Source organism: Trachurus japonicus, chromosome 23 (genome assembly GCF_045865225.1).
Source record: "Trachurus japonicus isolate A0001 chromosome 23, Traja_1.0".
Classification (NCBI taxonomy): domain Eukaryota; kingdom Metazoa; phylum Chordata; class Actinopteri; order Carangiformes; family Carangidae; genus Trachurus; species Trachurus japonicus.
In genome coordinates, this window is record NC_140929.1 from 4,471,084 (window position 1) to 4,495,101 (window position 24,018).

Consider the following 24,018-nt stretch of genomic DNA (forward strand, 5'->3'; position numbering starts at 1 on the left):
TGTTACATTTAATTGTCGGTGCAAGCTATTTTTAGAACGGCGGAGCAGAGCCGCGAGCTGCTCAGAGCTACGCTACAGAGGCTAATGGGATTTCTTGGTTTCCCTCATCAAACTCATCAAATACACAATCCAACAACTCCACAACGCTCTGGTGGACAAGTTGTGACCTGCACATTCACCACACTATGAGATAATAACACAACGTTACCAGACAGAGTTGTTTTCGAGGGAAATGCAGAGACTGCTTGATAAAAAACTTGCCCTGACGGGAACATGCATCAGCAGTTTTGCATGAATTTCCCTCTAAAACAACTCTGTCTGGTAACGTTGTGTTATTATCTCATAGCGTGGTGAATGTGCAGGTCACAACTTGTCCACCAGAGCGTTGTGGAGTTGTTGGATTGTGTATTTGATGAGTTTGATGAGGGAAACCAAGAAATCCCATTAGCCTCCGTAGCGTAGCTCTGAGCAGCTCACGGCTCTGCTCCACCGATCTAAAGATAGCTTGCACCGACAATTAAAGGTAACGAACCTACTGCTATGACTATAGGGATTATGGCAATGGGCCAATTTGCCAAAATGTTGAACTATCCCTTTAACAGCCATTCAAAGCTGTTACGACTTCACTTACTCAAAATGTCCTGGCTATAAAATGCAACACTGGTCCTCAAAAGGATATAAGTTGTGGGGACCCATGTTGACAAAGCTGAATTCCCTTTCTCATTACCTTAACCTTAACCATGCTTGACCTCTGACCTCAACCCCTCTAACCATCCATCCATCAGCTACCCCACTGGTACTTTAAGGGTCACTAGGGGGGCGGAGCCAATCCCAGCTCACAGTAGGTGACAGGTGAGTTAGATGTGGCACAGGTCTTTACTCATGTCATGACCTGAACCTTCAAACCAGGTCGTGACCCTTCAAACAAACCTTTGAAGCCGTGACGACGACCTCACTTTCCCCCAAAAATGTCCTCTTTCCGTCCACATATACTCTACAACGAGTCCTCACAAAGATACAATTACAAACACACATGCACACACACACAAGGCGGATAATTAGCCACTCGCATAAACAGACAGTTTGTCAGGCAGACTGATGAGTTAACTAGTCAGTCAGTTATCAGCCGGTGATTTAGGTACTTAATGAGTCGATCGGTACAACACGACTGACACACAAAGATTAGTGGAACAGTTTGCAACTTTAAATGAGCTCTTTTGGTAACTTCAATAACCACCACACACACACACAAGGTCAGATTAACCTCCCATGAGGCCTTGGGGCAAAGATTCATTGACCCCCACCTCACACAGCACTTTCATTAACAAACCAAACAGTCGTCTAGAGTCGAAAACTGTCGTTATTAAACAGAAGCTGGAGACAAAAATGACAAGAACTCACTGTTACCAGCTTCTCAAATGGTCTTTTATTATAATATAGTTTTTATTTTTAATCATTTATACACAAATATCAAGTAATACTGATTTTTTTGTGTGTGGATGATGTGAAATATGGAAAAAAAATTAAAGCAATTTGATAAAAATCAACAACTTTAAAATCAATACGAAGCCGTGAAACTAGTTTTGATGGAGGACGGAGGAGCTGCCAGACTCAATAATGTGCAAACATCTGACAAATTAGTGACGAATCTAATAATAGAGACAAAAATTTGGAGTAAATCCGCTTTGGTTGTTGACATAATACAAACACCTACACACACCTACACACACACCTTCACATACCCACACAGATTCAGGTGTTTGTAACTCTGAGCCCCGACCAATCAGAGCAGAGCCGCATGATGATGACACAGGTGTATGGAGGACAAAACGTGACGTGAAATCAGAAAATTACATTTAAAATACGTCATACAAGATATTAACTATGTAAATTCATAATAAAATAAATAAATAAAAAGGTATTTAATATATTGAATGTAATACAGTACATGAATAAATCCAATCAAATGTGAAGCATCAACAGCATTAATCTTCCAGAAGATTAAGGGCAACACAGAAAAATAAGATATGAAAAAGTAGAAATTAATAACATATTTTGACATTTGAATGTCTATTGTCAGTTTAAATTTCACTTTATTTCATAATTTGAGGGCTTGTTATTGACATTCTGGACTTGTTGTCCTTATATAATCTCTCATACACACTGAAACACAACCCATACACATCCAATACACCATTTTAGTAGAGTTATTGTTAGTTTATTGTCATTGCTTGTACATTATTGCTGTTTTTATGGGATCTGCTCGCACTTAAGACAAAAGAAATGCGACCAAACTTGTACTTTAAAGTGTGTGTGTAACAGCTCCAGCTTCATTCCCTGCCCCATGACACTTGACCTCTGTGCACACACACACACAGACACACACACACTTTCACACACTTCCACCAGCAGCAGCAGCTTATTCCGCTCCACATAAATCAGTGCAGCCAACTTGCACCGCTGCAAGTTGCTCTAATGCACGGATGCCTACTGTAACATTCAGGAGACTTATGAAACAAAAGGTTAGGCCCCTGAATGGCCCAGTGTCAAGGATTTACTTCTGAGACAAATTCTCCAACAACAAAGCCTCCATTGTGCCCCGGACCAAGCCCTTGAATTAGCAGCGGGGGCGACTGCACGCTTAACTGGGCTTGACAGCGCGACTACTCTCTCCCATGCAGAGCTCTCGAGAAGATTTACCCGGATCGCTTCGATCTCTGTCGACGACGTCCACAAAATTAAAGCAGAGAGAAGCAGAAAGAAAATGTATAGGCCAAGGGTCAGGGTATGTATAGATGAGATGAAATGTAAATCCAATTTCATGTCTTGAATAGATTTTACTTTGACTGTAGATTAAACTGACTGTAATCTATTTAAAAGTGGGACTCCATAGTTTAACCGTGGATTAACCATGGGCTGCAACAACATCTGTTGGAAAAGCTTCTGTTTCCTGTCTGTTTCTTTTTTTTCTTTTTTTTGTCAGCTCGTCTCTCGGCCACAGGAAGTGTCCATGTGTCGATCAAAACCATTAAATCCTGGTATTACACTGATTATTTAAAGATGGGTTTGGGTTTTTCTTCAATGGCCTCTGATTTAAACCAGTGGGGACTGAGTTTGAGCTCCAAGCGTCAAGTCGTAAACGAGGAAGCACATGTCTTCCTGTTGCAGTTTTCAAAATAAAACCCTTTTTTTTTTCTTTTTCAAGCCAAGCCAAAATCAAATAAACACTGTATTTTAAAGGGAAGTTTATATTTTTTTGTGGCTTTATTAAAAATAAAACTATCAAAAATGTGTGTCTCTTTGAATATTACAAAAAATGTGAGTAAAAGCAGAGTAAATGGTAGGCTATGTGCATTTGCAGAATATATTTTTGCTGGAATTGAAACATCTACTTTGCTTTAATATGCACCGTCCACAGTGAATGAATAAATATGAACTTCTTTGCTTCTTTCCTCTGAACTTATTTTGTTGCCTCTGAATTCACATCTCCAAAATCAGCTGAAAGGCCCGAGGCAGGCTCCACATCCTTTACATAATTTGATTTTTTTTTTTTTTTAATAATAAAAAAATCACACCACTGAAGTAAAACATCAGCCGTGACAGCTGCAGCTTCCTGAGGCCTCGGTCTCCCTAGTTTCAAAGACCTTGGTTTGTTTACATCGATTGATTGTTGATATCGATTTGAAATTTGTTTATGTTTAATGCGTGAAATGAATAAACACAGACAAATCTCCAGTAAGCCGGTGCAGTTTCATCGTAGGAGTACAGGAGAGCTGCATTATCAATAGATCTGATAGACTCTTCAATAACTGTCTAATGCTCTAAAGGCAAATTAACGTATTCAGAATATTTTTGTCCAACACACGTTTAAAAATATATCTGTGAAATGTCAAAAGTTTCTACAAATTCTCAATTATAATTTTGTTTTTGCCTCCTTTTGCTTTTGCATAATCTGCGTATTGTATATATTTATCTATTTAATATCCTCTTCTTATACGTACAACTTGAATATTAGACAGTTAAGTCTCATCGTCCTCAGTGCTCCGGCTCCTCCACGTACTGGACCAGCTGTAAGTTTACACACAGAAGGCATCAATGTAAAAATACACAATCACATACATACATAAATAACCAAAGATATAAATGCAGAATGATGAAAAAAAATGTAAAGTGTGAAATGCAAAATAACAAAACGTGGTGTAATTGTGTTATGCAATGTTACGTTATGCTATGCAATGTTATTTTATGGTTATGGTATGCTATACAGTGGTAAATGGTAAATGGTCTTGTATTTATATAGCTTTACTATACCTGAACAACACCCAAAGCGCTTTACAGTACATCACATTCACCCATTCACACACACATTCACACACTGATGGCGGAAGCTGCCATGCAAGGCGTGAGGCAAGGCGCGAACCACAACCCATCAGGAGCAAGGTGGGTAAGACACTACTGCAGCAACCGGGACAGAGCGGAATTCGAACCGCCAACCCTCTGATCATTGGACGAGCCGCTCTACCACCTAAGCCACTGCCGCCCCAGTGTCATGCTATGCTATGCTATGCTATGCTATGCTATGCTATGCTATGCTATGCTATGCTATGCTATGCAGTGTCATGCTATGTTATGTTATGTTATGCTATGTTATGTCATGCAATATTATGCTATGCAATGTTATGTAATGTTATGCTATGCAATATTATGCTATGCAATGTTATGTTATGCAATGTTATTTTATGTTATGGTATGGTTAGGTATGCAATGTTATGATATGCAATGTTACGTTATGTTATGTTTTGCTATGTTATGCAATATTATGTTATGTTATGCTATGTTATGTTATGCTATATGTTATCAAAGGTCAAAGGTCAATTTTATCAATTTGCTCCATTCCAGTGTAATGTAGACAAAATGAGATGATGTTTCTCAGGGACTGGTTTCTCAGGGACTGGAAATACAACACACGTTATGTTATGTTAAGCAAAATTATGTTATGTCATGCTATGTTATGTTATGCTATGACTATGTTTTATTGGAATAGAGTACTATAACGTATATTTCTTGTGGGAGGGTATTATATTATAGTGTTTTATTAGACTATCTATAATGGACCTGAGTCCGTAATAATAATAAAAAGATTATTGCAATGAAGCATTGTAAACAACTGATTTTAAAGTATTTCTCATCCCCTACTGCTTTTATTTTGAAAAGGAGACCACAGTGAGTTCCGGTGTGACTGTGTGCAGCTTGACGTGGAGGCTCCAGTCACTGGGGGGTTTAGTGCTGGGAGGAGGAGGAGGAGGAGGAGGAGGAGGAGGAGGAGGAGGAGGTGGAAGAAAACCGCACATCCCATAGTCCTCCTCCTCAGTCTTGTTGCGTAGCGCGCCGCTCACAGCTGAGCTCCAGGACCAGAGTGTGTGTCTGTGTGTGTGTTTATGAATGTGCATGTGTGTAAGTAAGCAAGCGTGTGCGTGCGTGTGTGTGTGTATCTGCGTGCGGGATAGGCTATAGGCTATAGAAAACACACACACATACACACAGACACACACACTCTTGTGACAGAAGAAGGAGAAGAAGGAAAAAACTACGAGTCTCTCTGTGTGTTTGTGTTTGTGCGTTTGTTTCTGTGCATGTGTTGTGTTGTGTGTGCATGTGTTTTTGTGAGTCCACCTGAGCCGGTGTGTAGGTGACCGTGGGCGTGGGAAGCCGCCCGGTCACTTGTCGTGGGAATATTGTTGTAAAGTAAAAAACTTCGGCGTGGTGGAAGCTGCGCAGCTCGTTCCGCTCCGGCTCTTCTCTTCTCTTCTCTTCTCTTCTCTCCTCTGGACTTCCAGTTTCTCCTCCTCTCACACCACCGGGATGTAAATGTGGGAACTTTCTGGAAGCGCAGGACGAGTTGTATTGTGCAACTTTTTTTTTTTTTTTGCTATTTTTTGGGGGAATATAAAAATATAAGCGAGAAAAAACCCGCAGCGAAGAGGAGGAGGAGGAGGGACAGTCAGCGGCGGATTCAGAGGTGAGCCGCGTTTTCATTCACTTTTTCCAACCCCTTTTCTTCTCTTTTATTCTCAAGTTTCACTCTTTTTTTTTTTTTGTAAAATCCCTCCACCGGCAGAAAGCTGGAGGAGGATTTTTAAAGATTTGTAAGGTGCACGTGATTTCTTATAAACGCGTTGCCCTGGTTTTCCAGTTCTCGTGGTTTCAGTGAACGTCACACGGAACTCCGCTTGCGAAACGTGAAATTTAAAGTTTGATTGCACACTAGTGGGAAGCGTGTGCGCTATTTAACACAATGTGTGGTGTTTTTGCATGCAGGGTGTATGTGTGGGAGATTCGGCGTGGAAAACATCCCGGAAGTAGTTTGTTATTAAGGAGAAAACTTTTAAAAAATCGATTAACAATCGCTGATCAATGCAAAGTGGACTAGGAACCGTGGTGTTGCATGGGAGTGGGACTGGCTCGAAAGTGCGCGGGTGTAATTTGAAACTTGTGTGACATAAGTTGTGTTTTAAGGTTTTGTATATGAGCCGAAATAAAAATTGCAACTCTTATTATTTAATTTACTGGTTTACATCTGTGTTAATCTCGCCACTCTTTGGCTGATTGATTATTGAACGTTTAATTAGGTGTTTTTTAAACGGAGTCTGGTTGATATGTATATGGGGAGAGGAATGTGTTGGGACTAATCAATACTCAGAGGAACATCTGGAGCCTCAGCTTGTGGGCTGATCCTGTTGAGCGAGTGACACAGCTTCAGTAATGTCTTCCAGACCGGACTGACTTCTTCTTTTTCTTCTTTTTTTAAATTCTTCTTGCTGGCATTTAGAAAAACCATTATCGAGCCTGTTATTGATTCTCCTCATTAAGTCTATGCCAGTTTCCCAAGGAGGATAATGAGATGTTAGAGGAGGGGGTTTTCACTCATCAGACATCTCCTATAGCTGTAATATAATATAATATAATATAATATCCTCCTAATGTTGTATTAATTTGCTGTTGTGCAGTGCAGTGGTAAACAGATGTTTCCTGATGGCAGTATTGATCAGAAGTAGCAGCAGCAGCAGCTCACATAATGATTGCATTAGTCAAATCTCAGGCTCCAAAGGTCATTATAACACATTGACCCCCCCACTTCCCCTCCCTAATCTTATGTGTGTAACCATGAATCTCATGAAAACACTGCGCCGTGCTGCCCCATCTGCTTCCAAGCATTGCTGTACATGATGGGGAGGTAATTGCCCATGGTGTCAGTTAATGGATTAGAATAGCCTGCACGCTGCACCTTGAGCCGTGGAGCCATAAAACCATTACAGCTGCAGTGTGGCACCCCTGGATGTTTGCCGTTATATGGCCCGATTATATAGATACAAAACTGGGATCAGTCGAGCTTTCAGTTTCAAGGCTGCTTGAACACTTAATTGTCAGGTTTCAATCTGCTGAACAGGAAAACGCAACACAACACAACAACTTCTTGAAACTGAAAACTTGCTCCAAACTGAACTGCAGCCTCAGACGTCCTACAGTAGCTGCATGTGGTCTGAACAGGTGAATTAAAAATGTGTTGTTTTTTTAATGCTGATCGATAGTTCAAAGCCCCCATGTGCTCTTCACTTCACTAAATCCTGCTTTTTAATGTTTTTTGCTAGAAAAGCCGGGGCGATTTCGGCGAAAAAGCCTCAACACATGCCTCCACGCTCACAGCACAATGCATAGGCCTACACTATCTCCTTCCTTTGTGAACTGGCTGTTTAAAATTAGTTAGTGAGCGTCGCTGAGCTTTATATTGAACAGCCGGAGGGAAGCGGCCGACACACACAGAGTTTTACATTATCTCCTCCTGACTGGGGAAGTGGAGCACTGAGTTCTTGGGGAGTTTTACACAAACATCTCTCGGAGGCAAAAGGAATTTGGTTTGGTCGGGCGACTGTGTAATGTACAAAGAAGGAGTGGAAATCAAAGGGCAATGACCTTTTTTTAAAAAATTCATTTCACCCATGTGACATTCATGATGTGCGGCGGTTGGCAGGTTTATGGGATGTTCTGGAGAAGCAGGTGGAGTTAGAGGTGTTTCAGAGCTGCAGGGCCTCGTGTTATTGGCTGTTTGCTGTTTGTTTTTGTCCTGGACTTTACTCTGATCTGAGGCTCAGTCAGACCAGGATCTGATCTGATGGGATTATATGAGTCATGGTGAAACCCAAAAGTGACGCTGGAGCTCAGTGGGTCCATAAAACAGGAAGAGGAGTTTTATCTACTCATGTCAACAATATTCTCTTATCTGGTTTTTATTTTTCTGTATGTTTTTATCATTACTCACCTCCGTTCTGGGTAGATTAGCACTCAGTGTGACTTGTGTGTATGTGTGTAGAGGCTGTTGTTGTTGGATATTGTAGCTATGTGTTTCATGCATTGATGCTTTTACACAAAGGCAGTTTCCTAAAGTTGAATTGAATCTGAAACTTTGGAAAGAACAAATAGGCTAAACTACCAAGACCTGCAAGAAAACCGAGTTTTTCACTATCAGTTAAATCAGTTTAACATTGGTGTAGTCCAAGCTTTACTGTACGAAACCACAAATATTCAGTTTACTGTCATATGTGACAAAGAAAAGCAGAATATTTTATATTTTTTATCTTTTACTTCATCTTACACAATGAAAAGTTTTATTCAGAAGCATTAAAATAAAAGTTATAAAACCTTTAAAGGTAGTTTAGCATGTAGCATTGTTGCCATTTGAAGATGCAGTGGTGAATGTTCAGTAAAAGTCTGACACCAACATTTGCAAGTTTTGCTAATGCTACATAGCTAATATTAGCATTAGCAGTTAGCTGTTTACTCACTAGAGCTTCAGACATCGTTGCGTTTACAAGACGAGAGGTTATAATTCGTCCTCTGAACACCAACAGGCATTCAGGTTAGACTGGACTCTACAGTGACTCGGTATCGGAAAATGGTGAAACAGGCTAGGCTAGCTGGTTAGCATGCTAACTTCAGTAGCAGAAAAGAAGTCTCTGGAAAAAAACTCTTGGTGAGTCGAGAATGAAATTTAAAAGTTTTCTTTGGATTGGACAAAACAGTTGCTAACGCTAACATTAGCCATGTGGCAGTAGCAAAACCTGCAAATAGCTCCTTTAAAAAAAAACAAAAAACATGAATTTCTAAACTTTCACTTTGGAATTTGTGGTTTTGAACATAAGTAAAGTGTCTCAACATTGTGAACCTTTGAATCCAAGGAAGCTAATGAAGCTCTGTGGCTTAGCAAAGACTAAAACCAGAAACTCATTAATGGCTTTGTTGTTTTGCTCGTTGTTCATCTTTTATCTTGAGGATCTGCGGCTCTGAGGCTGCACCTGTGACTGAAACAATAAAATGTGGAGGAATGTGTGTGCATCTAAACCACTAATCAGCCTCAGAAAGAGAGCAACAGAGTGAGTGTGTGGGCTGAGCTGTACATTAATGGAGTCTATACAGACAGACCATCAGAAACCTGTTTGAGTGGAATGCAGGCGAGTGAGCGAGCGGCTGAAGAAACTCCAAGGCCTCTGACGCTGCTGTGAAGTGAAACACAGCTTCAGAGTCACGTTTCACCAATCCAATAATCCCTCAAATAATAAATAAACAGTGGCATTAGTACAAGGGGGAAACACACACACACACACTCACACACATTACCCAAATCCAATAATGTTGCACTCACTGAGGTTGCCGTGTGACAAATTTGGCAGGTTCTGCCTGTCGGCCTGCTCTGCTTCTTCTTCGTCTTCGTCTTCCTCTTCATTGGCTGCAAATTTGACTCAGTGCATAATTGAGTTTTGGGCTGGGTGACAATTTAGTCAAATCATACGGTGATGATGACGCAGCCTCGTGTTGTTTTTCTGCTTCCAAAAGGGAGTGATTCTCAGAAGGCTGCAATTACAAACCAGCAGAATTAGCTAGAAAAACTTTGGTCTGCAAAGTGCAACAGTGGAGCAAGTGAACGCAGCATAGATACAATGCGTTGGATACTGCTTTGTTGCAGCTTTAAATAGTATTTTTAGATTGCATGTAAATCCCAGCACATGTAGAAAACTCATCTGTGAGCATGTTGGACCTTTAATCAGTGTAGATGCAACCTATTTTAACGTCTATCTCTATGTGTTGTGGAGTGTGGATGAATAAAATTGCAAATACGAGTAATTGCATGTTGCATTAAACAGTTCTTAGGTTCAGGACTTAAAAGATCTTATTTTTCATGTGATTTTCCCACGTTTTCTCTCTTAAATCTGCCGTCCAGTTAGATATTTTGCTTTTAATTGCATCAAATTTCAAAATTGAGCAATGAAAAATGTTTAAAGATCATGTTTTGTGAGGAAAACAAGTGTGAAATGTTGTAATTTTAAGGATAATCTCTATCTGGAGGCCCATTTCAACAGTCACATGACTCATACAGTTGAGTATGCAGTGTTTGTTTAATGGCTCTGATAGTTTTACAGTGCACACTATTATCACGTCCCGTCTCGATTGGAACCATGTGGTTGTTTTTCGGTCCAAACTTTTTTCTGTCGCTGCTGTGTTGAAACACCAAAATAAGCATCTTCACTCCGCTGAAGAGAAAAAAAACCTCAAAGCCTGAAATTAAATTAGTTTATAACTTGGCAGAGAGATGGAGGGAAGACAGAGAGAAAGAGAAAGAGGGAGAGAAACCACTTGAAAGTTTGTTCTGCTTTCTCCCAAGTCGTGGTGATTGAAAACAGGAAGAGAGCGTCAGAGGTCAGAGGTCACGGGGTCAGAGAGAGCGTGAATGCACAGTCACTCAGACTCTGAGCTCCAACATCTGCAGCGATGTGTCTCACTGTTTGTCTCTTGTGTCGTAATCAGTGTGTCTGCCCACGTGTGTGGTTGAGTTTATGTGATTTCATGCAGCCCGGAGTGTGTGTGTGTGTCTTTGTGTGTGTGTGTGTCATTGTCCTTGGCATAGGAGGTTATTTTCCTAATTTACCTATTTACAGCTTTCGATACAAAGACGACGGGAGAAATTTAGGTTGAAGTGCAACGACTGGAGACGAATGTCAAGACGGGGGAGGGGCTGTATGATAATGTGTGTTTGTGTGGTTGTGTGTGTGTAGGGTGGTTGTGTGTGTGTGTGTGTGGGGTTATTTGAATGATTTATAACAAGGTGTCTGTCCAGGTTGTGTGAGGACGTTGGTGATAAACAGAGTCGTTTATTGGATTTTCAGATTTAGATTCAGATACGTTATTGATCCCCGGGGAGGAAATGAGCTTCTCCTGCAAAGAATAGAAAATAAAAAAGTAGATAAAGATAAAATATATATGAAAATGTCCTCATACATTAATATATTTAAGATAAATTGAATATATAAAGACATATGTGAGGTGTTTTGATTATTATTAGCATAAAGAACAGAAGGATCTCTACCTGTAGTAAACATGTGGTGGTTGGTTTGATGGTTTATTTTTCCATACTTACAGTAAATTTTCTGCCTGCATGAATCAGTGAATCCGCCAGAGCTGATTATCGTCACCATTGATTAGTTGATTAATCTTTTGCTCATTAAAATAGTGAAAACTCTTCACGTTTGAGACGGAAACGCCTGAAGAGATTCATCAACCAGAAGAGTCACCGCTTCGTCTTCTTCTTCCGCTTTACTAATCAACGGATTGATTAATTGTTACAGCTCTGATATGGGTGCTATTTTTGAAAAATATTGACGTAACAGAGTGTTTTGACTCGTATTTTACTTCAAAAATTATTTTCATGTGCAAAAAAATGTTTGAATGTGTAAATTATTAGCAGAAATACTGAACTTTTACTGTTCTAGTTGTTTAAAATGTGACTATTCTATGTTGTTTTATTTTGAAAGGAACATCTTTGATTCTGGATGATTGATTCTCTCAGACTCTGATGATTAGATGGTTAATTTTTTTTTTTTTTACAGTGTTCAAAGCTGCGTCTTGTTTGGTTTTTATAGAAAGGGAAACATCAGTGAGGTGAAACAAGAAAAACAACATCAGAAACTTTACTTTCCCTTTAACATGTCGCTTTCATCATGCGGAGCTTCTTCCTGATTCCTCATCTTCTTCCTCTTCTTTTTCCTTCACGATACCTTTGATATTATTTGCTCATTGCCGGAGAGTTTTCTCACATTTCTTTACATTATAATGAGACAGACGCTCGCTCGTACACACTGATGCTAATAAACAGGAATCTGCACTGATGCTAAAGAAGCAGCTCCTCTGCTCTTTTCATCTCACAGTGTGTGTTTTTTTTGTCTTGGTAGTGTTTTTTTTTTAAGAAAAGCTGCTATAGTAGTTCCACAAACATCAAAAACGCCACTTGTTAGTGTTTGTGCAGCGGAGGGCGTTCACAGGTGTGTGTGTGTAGGTGTTTGAGGAGCTTTCATGAATAAGATCCAGTCGTTATTCTTACTCTCAAAACAGAAACAGTTTATTTAGGCGAATAAAGATGCAAATTTTCTGCAAAGCGCTGGCAGCCATTAGTGCAAATGTATGTGCAGCAGCAGCTTCATGTCTTTAAATAGTCGCTATCCTCCTGGTGTTGACATGTTGAAGTTTGCAAAGTGCTGCTTCCAGGTCAGATTTCTGCAGCAGCTGTGAAAAACATCAGGACAGTTTTGGAGAAACAGAGTTAAATGATTGAAATCTGCAGCCGCAAAGTGTTTTCTAGACCAGTGGTTCTCAACTGGTGGGTCGGGATCCAAAAGTGGGTCGCGGATCCGTTCTGGATGGGTCGCGGACAGCTGGTCAAAAAAGTAAATAATATTTAATGCACATCTGATGTTGGACATGTCTTTTATTTTGAAAAATAACGTGAACACATGCAGTTGTAATGGTCCTCAGTTTCTTATTTGCTCTGAATGCAAAGATATCAGTTTCTTATTAATGTGGCCTGAATGCAGTGAATCTTGTTTTGTTTTGTGGGTCTTTATTTTGTGCAATTTGATATTTATTCACTTTTGTGAACATGCTCTGAATGCAGAGATGCATTAGAAGTCAAATATATCGTTTTGTTGGTCTCCATTTTGTGCAGTTTGATATTTTTTTATTCACTTCCGTACATGCAGTTGTCATGGTCCTCCTCAGTTTCATTCATGTGCTCTGAAATGCACTTTGCTCAATAAAGAGCAAAATGAGTTTTTAAAGGCTTTAAAAAAAAGAATCTTGGTTTGAATTCTATAAAAGTGGGTTGCGACTTAATGACCATGGGAAAATGTGGAGCCCAGAGTGAGACTAGTTGAGAACCCCTGATCTAGACTGTCAAAGAGGCTAAATACTGGCTGTTTTAATCTGTGTGTGTGTGTGTATATGTGTGTGTGTGCAGCAGCTGATTGAGGATTGTGTTTGTCCAGCTGTTAATGTGTTGGTGTCGTCTCGTCTCTCCGGCTGATTTCTGACCAGCTTGGTCTTTGTTAACTTGACTCTTCAGTGTGGCCCATAAACTGGGAGTTAAGAGGTGGTGGTGGTGGTGGTGGTCTCCGCTGTGGGGGGGAGGAGGTTGTTTATTGGAGGGAGGGGGCTCTTGTCTCCCAACACTCACAGGACAGAGTGGACCGACTGACGCAAGACTTTTCTTGTAGCAAATCACTGGGCCGTTAGGACCTAATGAACCTCTGTTGAACGCCGCCCAGCTAACCATCGCTCACACTGGAGTGACAGAGACAGAAGACACGTTGCTGCCTCGAGCACTTTGTTTAATTTCTAGTCCAAGTCCCAGGATCTTGTGTAAGTTTTGTTTAGTTTGACCCTAGAACTTGTTTACGGCAACGACATAACAGGTCGGTAAGTTTCACAATCTGGCTCCGTTTGGCTGAACTTACAAGACCATGAACCTTAAATATGCGTTAAAGTCCTTCAAACATTTTTTTCCCCAGTGTTTGCATGATTATTTCTCAGTTATGTGGCCCACAGGTTTGTGTTATCATTTTAAAAGGTTGTGTGCTACTAGTTTGGTTCTGTGTGGACTGGAAACGAAGGCATCAAATGGCCCAAAAAAGAAAGTCTTTAAAATTGAAATTGTATATAAAGTGACAATGCACATGCAACAAGAAGTAGATTGTCTACTCTAGTGGTTCTCAAACTTTTTTGTACATCAAGGACCCCTAAATTGACACAAATCAGACCACGGACCCCCATTGGACAAAAATTTGAAGCAAACAACAGAAATACACAAATATTTGTTTTGAGACTGAAGAACGTTACTTTTTTAGTCAATGTACGTTCAAATTAGGGCCAATGGTGTGAATTTTTTGGAAATATTGGTGAGAAATTTCTGGAAAATAGTGGTAGGATTTCTAAAAAATAAAAAAGTTAAACATTTTCAAAAAAAAATTGGTAAATTTTCTCAAAAATAATTCTAGAAAAAATTGGAAAAAAAGTTTTAAAAGAATTGCAGAAAAAAAAAAATTCTAGAAAAAGTGGTAAAATTTCTTTAAAAAAATTCTCAGAAAAAAAGTTTTTAAATTCTAGAAGAAATTGGTAAATTTTCTCAAAAACAATTCTAGAAAAATTGGAAAAATTTCTAAAAAAGGAGTTTTCAAAAAAATTCTAGAAAAAGTGGTAAAATTTCTTTAAAAAAATTCTCAGAAAAAAAGTTTTTAAATTCTAGAAGAAATTGGTACATTTTCTCAAAAACAATTCTAGAAAAAAGTGGTAAGATTTCAAGAAAAAGTTGGTTGCGTAGTTGCTGAAAGATCAAATGTTCAGCTTTGTTACCCATGTTGCATTCAACATCATGTCAACATTATGTCCAATAAACCCCAATCAGAGATCGTTGTTTCCTACCTTTTCTGTATGTGACCGTCCAGGAGTTTTCAAAGTAAAACGTGTTCAGCAGTGTACCTAAGGTGATCTTTTGTAAACCCTACATCAGAGTGGCCGTGGCCTGAAAGACCTTTTGAGTTGGGGGTCATGATGAGCTCTGACGGCTTGTTTCAGAGCGTTAATCCTCAACTCTCTGGCGCTGCAGCTTCTGTTTACGGAGAGAGGGTGAAGGGTAAAGTAGCTCTGAAGAGTCGCTGTCCGACTGAGACAGAAAACAAGACATTTACATAAAGCGATGGTGTTTATAGTCGTCGGAGGAGCTGCTGCGGAGAGGAGGCCGGCGATGAGATATTATTTAAAAACGGGTGTGTATTTTCAGTCTCTGCAGGACGACTCAGAAGTGCTGCACTCAGAAACTACCCGAGCGTCCAACACGCGGTTCAGACGGAGCATAAATCCCACTTAAGAGTTGGCCGGATTCACGAGCTGACATCCAATTAGTGCAGTCTGTTTTTTCCAGTTGTGCACGATTGCATCATTCAGGCATTTTTTAATCAGCCCAAAAGTTTCAAATGGCCCCTTTTTTTTATTTTATTCAGACTTTTGAAAGAGAGAAAGAACAGAACTGCTATCAAAGAAGCAGAAAAGAAAAAAAAAAACCCTCAATCCCCTCGTACGTGTTGAACTGAACGTGAACCCCCTCCCGCTGCTCTTGTGCCAATTTGCGGAGTGTAACGGGTGTGAACTCCTGCAACAAACGATTATTCTGTCACTCAATCACTTGGGTGATAAATTCATTTGTGAGCTCAAGAAGAAAAGCGTCAAACCAGATCTAATCTCCGACCTTCTGCACATTAGTGACGCGTGACGGGACCGTGATCTTTATTTACCCTCTTTGTCTTTTCTACCCAGGTCGTTAAGTATCGGTGCTTTGTCCAAAAAAGCAAAACACAACAAACTGGCACTCAGATATCAACATCCATCCTCTCGTACCCATCAGCCCTTGGGGTCATTGCCTCCACTTGCTGCAGATCACTCCTGCAAAACGACCTCGTAGTGGTCTGGAAACAGCCGGGAGGGGTTTTTCAGAGTTTAATATGCGAGAGAGAATGGAATAAAAACCTCAAGAAGCGATTCCTGTGAACACAATAAAACAGTCTGTACATAAAGTGATAATGGGAATTAAATGAGACTTGTTATCAAGACATCAGTAACCCATCACTTTGCCTTTTCCAATGTGTTGGAGGGAATTTCTAATGTTGAGGAAACCTTTTTATCTCCCAGACAATTTCATGTAAATGGACGTTTTGTGCCGAGATGAGATTTCCTCTGCAACATGGACATTTTGCAAATTGTTGCTGTCGTTTCTGCCTTCCACATTACAAATGCACAGAGGGAGGCCGACAATGGGGTGGGAGAAAGAAAAAAGAAAAAGCATCACATCAAGTCAGATCACATTGTCTCGTTGAAGGAACAATTTGTAAGTCAGTTTTGTCAGCGACTGCGATTTCTCCTCCCAAGAGTGCAATGTTTTGCCGCCGGACGAACCATCAGGCGTCATTTATTTTACCCCTGATGCCACTAACTTCATCATCATGACTGCTGATACATATACATTATACACACACACGCACAGACAGTTTATGATGATGGATATTTCTCTGCCGAGTGAAGGATGCGGAGCTCGGAGGGCCCATTTAGCAACCTGGGTATTTCTGACTGTGTCCTCCTCTTGTCTCTCTCTCTGCCGCTAATTCAGGGTCACGTCAGCCAGTGTGTTAGAAGACGTGAGATGTGAGGCGTCGCTCTCTCTCTCTCTCTCCTAAGAAAGACGGAGTAATCATTACATGAATAAAAGGCCGCGGCTTGCTTGGTAAAGAATAGAGAACATGAAAAGAGATGCAAAGACAAAAAGATCGGGGGAGGAGAGCTACAGTGGCCCTTAGTCTAATGATTCTACCCAGCGTTTCCTATTTCCATTTAATTTCATACAATGCCTTTAATTACTTGCTATTCTCGTTGCTTAAGTCTATTGTGTGGGCTTATTATAGGGGGACTGAAGGTTTATTATACTGAGGGATGGATGCACTTCAGGCTTTTTCTTACTGGTGTTCGGTCGAGTGTTTTTCTCCCTTGAAGAGTTGAACAAGCCTTCTGATCTTAAAGGACCACGCCGAAGCTTTTTGCACGAGTGAGCCGAATGAAAGGGTTTGAGATGCAGCTATTATTTTCATCAGTGACTATTCTGCTGGTTATTTGTCCAATTAATCAATTATTTCTTTTTGCAGAATGGTTGTCAAAAGTTTTATAGACCATCATATATGTTAAAGAAAAGCTAATAATGGCATTTAAAGGGGCTTCAACCAGCAAGTATTTGACATTTACAACTATGTCCAACCAGCCATCCATCCATTTGTTTCAGTCATCCAGGGCTGGGTTTTGGAGGCAGTGGGTCAAGATACTGACAAGATACCCAAGGTGTTTCCAGACCTGATGAGATGTTCAGATCGATTAATCAATTAACCTTTAACACCAGATAAATTAGTATATCACACCTCTGATCAAATGTTCTGGCTTGGAAGGATTTGTCAACATGATTTTGTATCAATCGCTTGGCACATGTATGTTGATCTGGGGTATCACCTCAACAACGTACTTCCTCCAGACTAGGGATGTCACAATTACTTGTTTTCACAATTAATCGCGGTATTAAACGCAGCAATTGATTAATCGTAAAGATTCCTAAATGTCGTCACTTTCCAAAAAAAAGATTATGTTGGAACCATAATCGGCAGATGTGCACCAAAGTAAAGGTAAATGCACAGATACTGGTCCATTTACGTAGCATTGAATTGGTAGGAATTTAAATGCTAGAGGGTCATTTGTAATAAAAAAAAGAAAGAAAGATTAAAATTAACTTTTGGTATGACAATTAATGACTTGAATATTTCAAACACTTCCCTGGGAGATTAATAATTGGTCATAATTTAATAGATACTTAAAATATTTTGTGTAAATATTTAGTAATGTAATTATATTTAATCGTACCAAGAAAATCTACAATCGTGACATCCCTACTCCAGACATGATGTTGAGGTATCTCCTCTTCTTGCTTCTTGGCGTTGTTGACCAATGCTCTGCAAGTTGACTATAGCTGGAACCACAAGGCCTCATTTACAGTCAAGATTAAAGCACTGCCTGCATAAATTGGAAAAACATCGTCTATACTATCAGCTACAAACACACCAACCAACTGGGCTAATGGTGCAAAACCACCGACTCCTTCAAGACCATGAAATCTGCAGAAAAAGATCATATTCCCAAGTCTTACAGTATGTGGGTCTCATTGAAAAGCAGCAGCAGTGGTGTCAGACCACTAAGCCACAACAAAATCCCTGCATTTGTTATAATCAGCTGCCGAATCTTACCATTAAAAAAAGAAAGAAGAAAAAAAAAACCCTCAACCCCTAAGCCGTGCCTTTAGCCAACAGCCAAAGGAAGACGCTGCTTTGTTTAAAAACCACCATAAGCCGAGTTGCGGCTGCTTATGTTGATGTTGCATCACTGCAGTGTTGCGTTGGGATTGTGTCGGCTTTGTTTTGCATCCAGAAGAACAGTAGATAAAAGAAGCATCCGAGCTGGGAACAATGAGATTGATGTTGTTAATTCATCAATGACTGAGACGCAGGTTTGTCCTTAAGCCGCCGCCGGTTGGTTTTTAGGCTAAGTCGAGTTGAGCGGTTGGTTGGACGGATACGACCTGACGAAACCTGTTCTTGTCTGTTTACAATGAATTATTGTAAATTTAATTTAATATCCTCAGGTTTTAATGTGACGAAATGTGAAGAAGTGCCAAGATGTCACGTTGGGCTTTTTTAGTGCGGTCGATGGCGGTTGCATGTTTGTATTTGTCCATTAGCAACGGAGCATGTATCTAATCTGTGTCTGGGCTTCTCTGTCGAGCCCAAAGGTTGTGTTTGCAGTGGAAACAAGTGCGTGTGTGTGTGTGTGAGTGTGTTTTTTACCTTTGACCACTCTGTTTGTTCAGATGGGTGAAGTAGATTGAGGTAAAAGCTCAGAAGCTCCTGGCCACACTTTACTTTCCCTTTGAACCGAGGTTTCTTTTTTTTCCACCTGTAACTGAAGATCGATATCTGAAACATTTTCATTTGAAATTCAACCTTTTTTCATCTTTGTTCTCTCTTTTGACCGGTTCTGACTCTGGCTGACTAACTCCTGCTCTCCAGAGGTTTGTGATGTTCATTTTTGTTGAAAAAAACTTTAGAGGTGTAAGTCGTGTTGGATAAAACCCTCTGCCAATTGAGTAAATGTGAGTCGTGGGTCAACTTTAAGAGGTGGTATAGTTTTTCTCTTTACTCCTTTTAAATTAGCTTTAGTGCGATAGAAGAAATTCACCAAAGCAGAAACTACAGCTTCTGAAAATCGACCATTAAGTCTAATTTTAACAAGGTGTACTTAATAACTTCCAGAGTCTGTCCAATAGTTGTTGAGATATTTCACTCAAAAACGAAGATGTCAGTCAATCCGACATTGGGGATAAAGGAAGATGTCAAGATGTCAAACCTTACAGATATTCCGTTGTCCAGTAGTTGTTGAGATATTTCACTCAAGAATAAAACATTTAAACCAGCAAATAGCGCTACAAGAAGAAAGAAAGTCATAGGATCTGTAAAGTCGCAAGGATTCATCCTCTGCATGGGGAACAGGAATGTCAAATCTTGTGTTCAGATTTTCATGTTGAATAGTTGTTGGGTTTCTTCACTCAAAAACCAAGAAGAACTTAGAAAGGAAAAGATCCCTTAAGTCAGAATTTATCCTCGGGGGGAACACGATTGTCAAACTTTGGTTGTTAAGATATTATGTTGAATAGTTGTTGAGATTATTCACCTGAAAACCAAGAAGAACTTTCAGGATTCATCCTCGGGGGAACACGATTGTCAAACTTTGTGTTAAGATATATTATGTTGTCCAATAGCTGTTGAGATATTTTTACTCAAAAATAAAGATATAAACAGTCACAGGATCTGTAAAGTCACCAGGATTCATCCTCTGGGGAACAGGAATGTCAAACCTTAGGTTTAGATATTCTGTTGTCCAGTAGTTGTTGAGATATTTCACTCAAGAATAAAACATTTAAACCAGCAAATAGGGCTACAGTGAAAGTCATAGGATCTGTAAAGTCACCAGGATTCATCCTCTGGGGAGCAGGAATGTCAAAGCTTGTGTTCAGATTTTCATGTTGAATAGTTATTGAGATTCTTCACTCAAAAAACCAAGAAAAACTTTCAGGATTCATCCTCGGGGGAACATGATTGTCAAACTTTGTGTTAAGATATATTATGTTGTCCAATAACTGTTGAGACATTTTACTCAGAAATAAAAATGTAAACCAGCCAATAGGACTACCGGGAAAGTCACAGGATCTGTAAAGTCACCAGGATTCATCCTCTGGGGAATAGGAATGTCAAATCCTGTGTTCAGATTTTCATGTCAACAAATGACTAAGTGGTGCTACTGTACAAGGAAAGTCCAGGGATCTCTAAAGTGTCCGCCGGGCTTCATCCTCTGGAGAATATGAACTGGTTTTGATGTTGTTGAAAGACGCTCATGCATCACTGAGACCTACTGGGAATGTTTGGGAATCTTCAGAGTCTCCACGGTTCACCCCTCTGGGGAACATGGATGCCAGATCTTGTGTTGAAATGTTCCTATAGTTGTTGTTGTTGAGATATTCAGCAAATTAATCATTAACATGACTCCTGGGGTCTGGTGTCTGTTTTCTGGGAACCCTATCCTCCTCTTCCTTCTTCCTCCATCAGACTGGAAGTGATGATTTTTTACTTGTTTTAACAGTTGTGGAGAAAACGGATGAACCAACCAGGTGATAGTACGTATAAACACCATTCTCCTCCCACTATTTCCACAGAGCTTCCATAGAAATCCATTCATCATCCATTCATGTCTCACAGGTTTCCGTTTCTGTTTGTTTCCATTGAATTGAATCAAATGTTTTTTTTATTTTTTTTATTCGTCTGGTTTCAGTTTTCTCTCTCTCTCTGAGTCCTGGTATCTCGCTCATGTTTCAGCGCCACTTCTTCAGCTCTTTATCCTTCCTGTTGTCGTTTAGGGCCACGGTCACATTGTTCCCTGTCTGGGTTTGTTATTACTGTCACAGTCTGACTCACTGGCTATCAGCCACCTCTCCCCCTCCCCCTCTCTCCCCCTCCTCCTCCCCCTTTACAGCCTTTCACATAGTTTCCAACTTTAACCAACATGTGTCACAATCTCTACGTCAACAGTTTTTTTTTACCTGCCATGTTTGACACTAGTGGACTCTTAAGGACACATGGAGTGTGTGAGTGTTGCCTTATGGGAAATGTAGTCTTCTGTCTTAGTGTTTTTATATAGAGTTCAGTCCCACACCACTTGGGACTTGTCTCATCCTCTGCTGCTTCGATTCAGATTTTTTTTTTTTTTCCCCTCCTTTCCAAATCGGTCTCTTGTGAGTTTCTCCACCGCTGTAATCGTAAGAGAGTAACAAGAAAAGTTTTAGTAAAACTTTTGAAATAATTGGTCTTTAGTTTCATAGAAGTTTGACTTTTTTTTATTTTTTTTTCCAAAATAAATAAGATTTTATGCCGTTTTTATGGAGATTTTGTTTTCGGCCTGAGTTGCATTAAGCAAAAAGTCACAGGAAAAAACACAACAACATCAAAACACTCAGAGAAGTTTTTTCTATCTGAGAAAAGCTAAAGAAATCAGAGGATCACAAGTTTAAATGTAGAAAAGAATAAAGATGTCGGCTCTTCAATCTTTACTTTTTATTGTGATTGAGTGTAAAACGTGTAAAAGCAGAGAACGAGACGATGAAAACACTCAACCGTGATGCAGATTAATCAAATCACATCATCTGTTATATTCAGGAATTAAATAATACTACTACAGTCATCGGATCAGTGTACGTGGATGGTGTGTGTGATGTCTGGTTGAATGTTTGGCTGTGGGAATTTCCAGGTTTTTGAGTCATTTCATTTCAGAGGAAAGGTAACGGAAGATCTGGAAACTTTGGAGAAACCGGGGAAAAAAACCCCACACAGACTGACCTCCACTTTGTTTGTGTGTGTGTGTGTGTGTGTGTGTGTGGGCTGTAAGGTTCACGCCGAGAGTGTCACATCGTCTAGTGCAGAGTGTGAGGAGGAAACGCTCCATCAGCTGCAGCAAAGGGTTATGGGTCGTTAGGACGCCGGTACAAATGTCACGGAAAACTAAAAAGCAGCTGAAGTTCATGAATCTCTGTTGAAAGCTGTTGTTTTTTGAAAGAATAAAGTTCACAAAGGATAAAAAAACACACACAATGTCTCTCATCAGTTAAATTCCTTTGCTGCTTTAACTTTAATCGCAACTGAAATTAAAATATTTTTTTCATCCTGTTTATGTTTGATCTGATGAGACGTTTAAGTATCAAACTGAACTGAGGCCCAATTAAAAAAAAAAAATCCAATAAATATGTATCAACCGATGTTTTTCTGTTCTTTTTATCACATGAATCTGTTTTCAAAATAAATAAATCGTTTTTTTTGCAACGCCAAGTCAACAGGATGAACTCGTTGTTCCTAAATGTCCTTGAACACATCTTTGTTATAACTTGACTTTACGACAACAGCTCGTCTCCTGTGACGGGTTCAGATCTTAACGTTTTGTCTGGGTGCCGTCTGTGTTTTTACCAGAGAGGTGGATGAACTGGAAAAAAAATGTCTGAGATGTTTTTTAATGGAGACAAAGTTCAGAATCAGGACGTGATTTTATATCTGGGTTCCACTGCTGAACTGCTGCTTGTTCTGCTCGGTGTCACTTTATAGTAACGAAGGGACAATCTGTATTTAAAGGACTTTTTTGTCTGTTTTAATTTAAATTTTAAAGGTACAGCTTCTCAAATGTGGAGATTTGTGGAGGTTTTAGACTGTTAAAAGTCCCATAATAAGTTGATTGATCGGTAAATTGACAGACAGTATTTTTGACAGTACTTTTGATCTGAATGTTGTGGTCTTTCAAAATAGAAGTCCATATTTTACACTTTTCCCTGAGTTTTATTTTGAAATTCCAATCCAAAAGAAGCTGACCTACCTGTGTGTGTTATGGTTTCCCATAATAAAGTTGATTGATCAGTAAATTGACATACGACTGCAGCTTATAATTGTTAAAGATTGAATCTCATGAATTTTGATCTGAATGTTGTGGTCTTTCAAAATAAAGGTCCATATTTTACACTTTTCCCTGAGTTTTATTTTGAAATTCTAATCCATAAGAAGCTGCCCTACGTTTGTGTGTTATGGTTTCCCATAATAAAGTTGATTGATCAGTAAACTGACAGACAATCTGCAGCTGATAATCGATTAAAGGCTTTTATCAATAACTCTGTTTGCAGCTTCTCCAATGTGCCGATCACAGTTCAATTGATAGGTTATTGATTATTGAAGGATTCACTACTCTGTGTTTACAGTTTGTTCCTCAGTGAGTTAATTTTAGATTCCCGCTCTCAGGTGAAGAAAACGTCGACATTTTCAGATTCGCTGACGAGGCCGGAGGAGTGTGAACGCACCACCAGCCTCCCTGTGTGTGTGTGTGTGTGTGTGTGTGTGGTCTAGGGTGTTCACATGTGGTCTGAGGTGATATGTTGTTTTACCTTTTCCAACACTTGGGTTAGAGAAGACAGGTGGTCACACACACACAGACACACAAGCTGCCTTCTTAAAGGGATAGTTCAACATTTTGGCCAATTGGCCCATTCCCATAATCCCTATAGTCATAGCAGTAGGTTTGTTACCTGTAATTGTCGGTGTAAGCTGTTTTTAGAACGGCGGAGCAGAGCCGTGAGCTGCTCAGAGCTACGCCACGGAGGCTCATTATGGGATTTCTTGGTTTCTCTCATCATCAAACTCATCAAATACACAATCCAACAACTCCAAAACGCTCTGGTGGACAAGTTGTGAGCTGCACATTCACCACGCTATGAGATAATAACACAACGTTACCAGACAGAGTTGTTTTAGAGGGAAATTCATGCAAAACTGCTGATGCGCGTTGCCTTCAGGGACAGTTTTTCATCAAGCAGTCTCTGCATTTCCCTCTAAAACAACTCTGTCTGGTAACGTTGTGTTAATATCTCATAGCGTGGTGAATGTGCAGGTCACAACTTGTCCACCAGAGCGTTGTGGAGTT

General features: G+C 39.9%; 1 protein-coding gene across 3 annotated transcripts in view; it reads left to right on the top strand.

Moving 5' to 3' along the window:
* Positions 1-5,684: 5,684 nt before the first annotated feature.
* plxnb2a.1 (plexin b2a, tandem duplicate 1) overlaps positions 5,685-24,018 on the top strand; it is a 238,452-nt gene continuing 220,118 nt past the window's right edge. The window contains exon 1 of one of the 3 annotated variants that reach the window (XM_085769977.1): positions 5,685-6,019. The gene's annotated coding sequence lies outside the window, so the exon portion shown is untranslated. The remainder of the gene's footprint in view (positions 6,020-24,018) is intronic. The other 2 variants (XM_085769978.1, XM_085769979.1) reach the window with 2 other exon arrangements.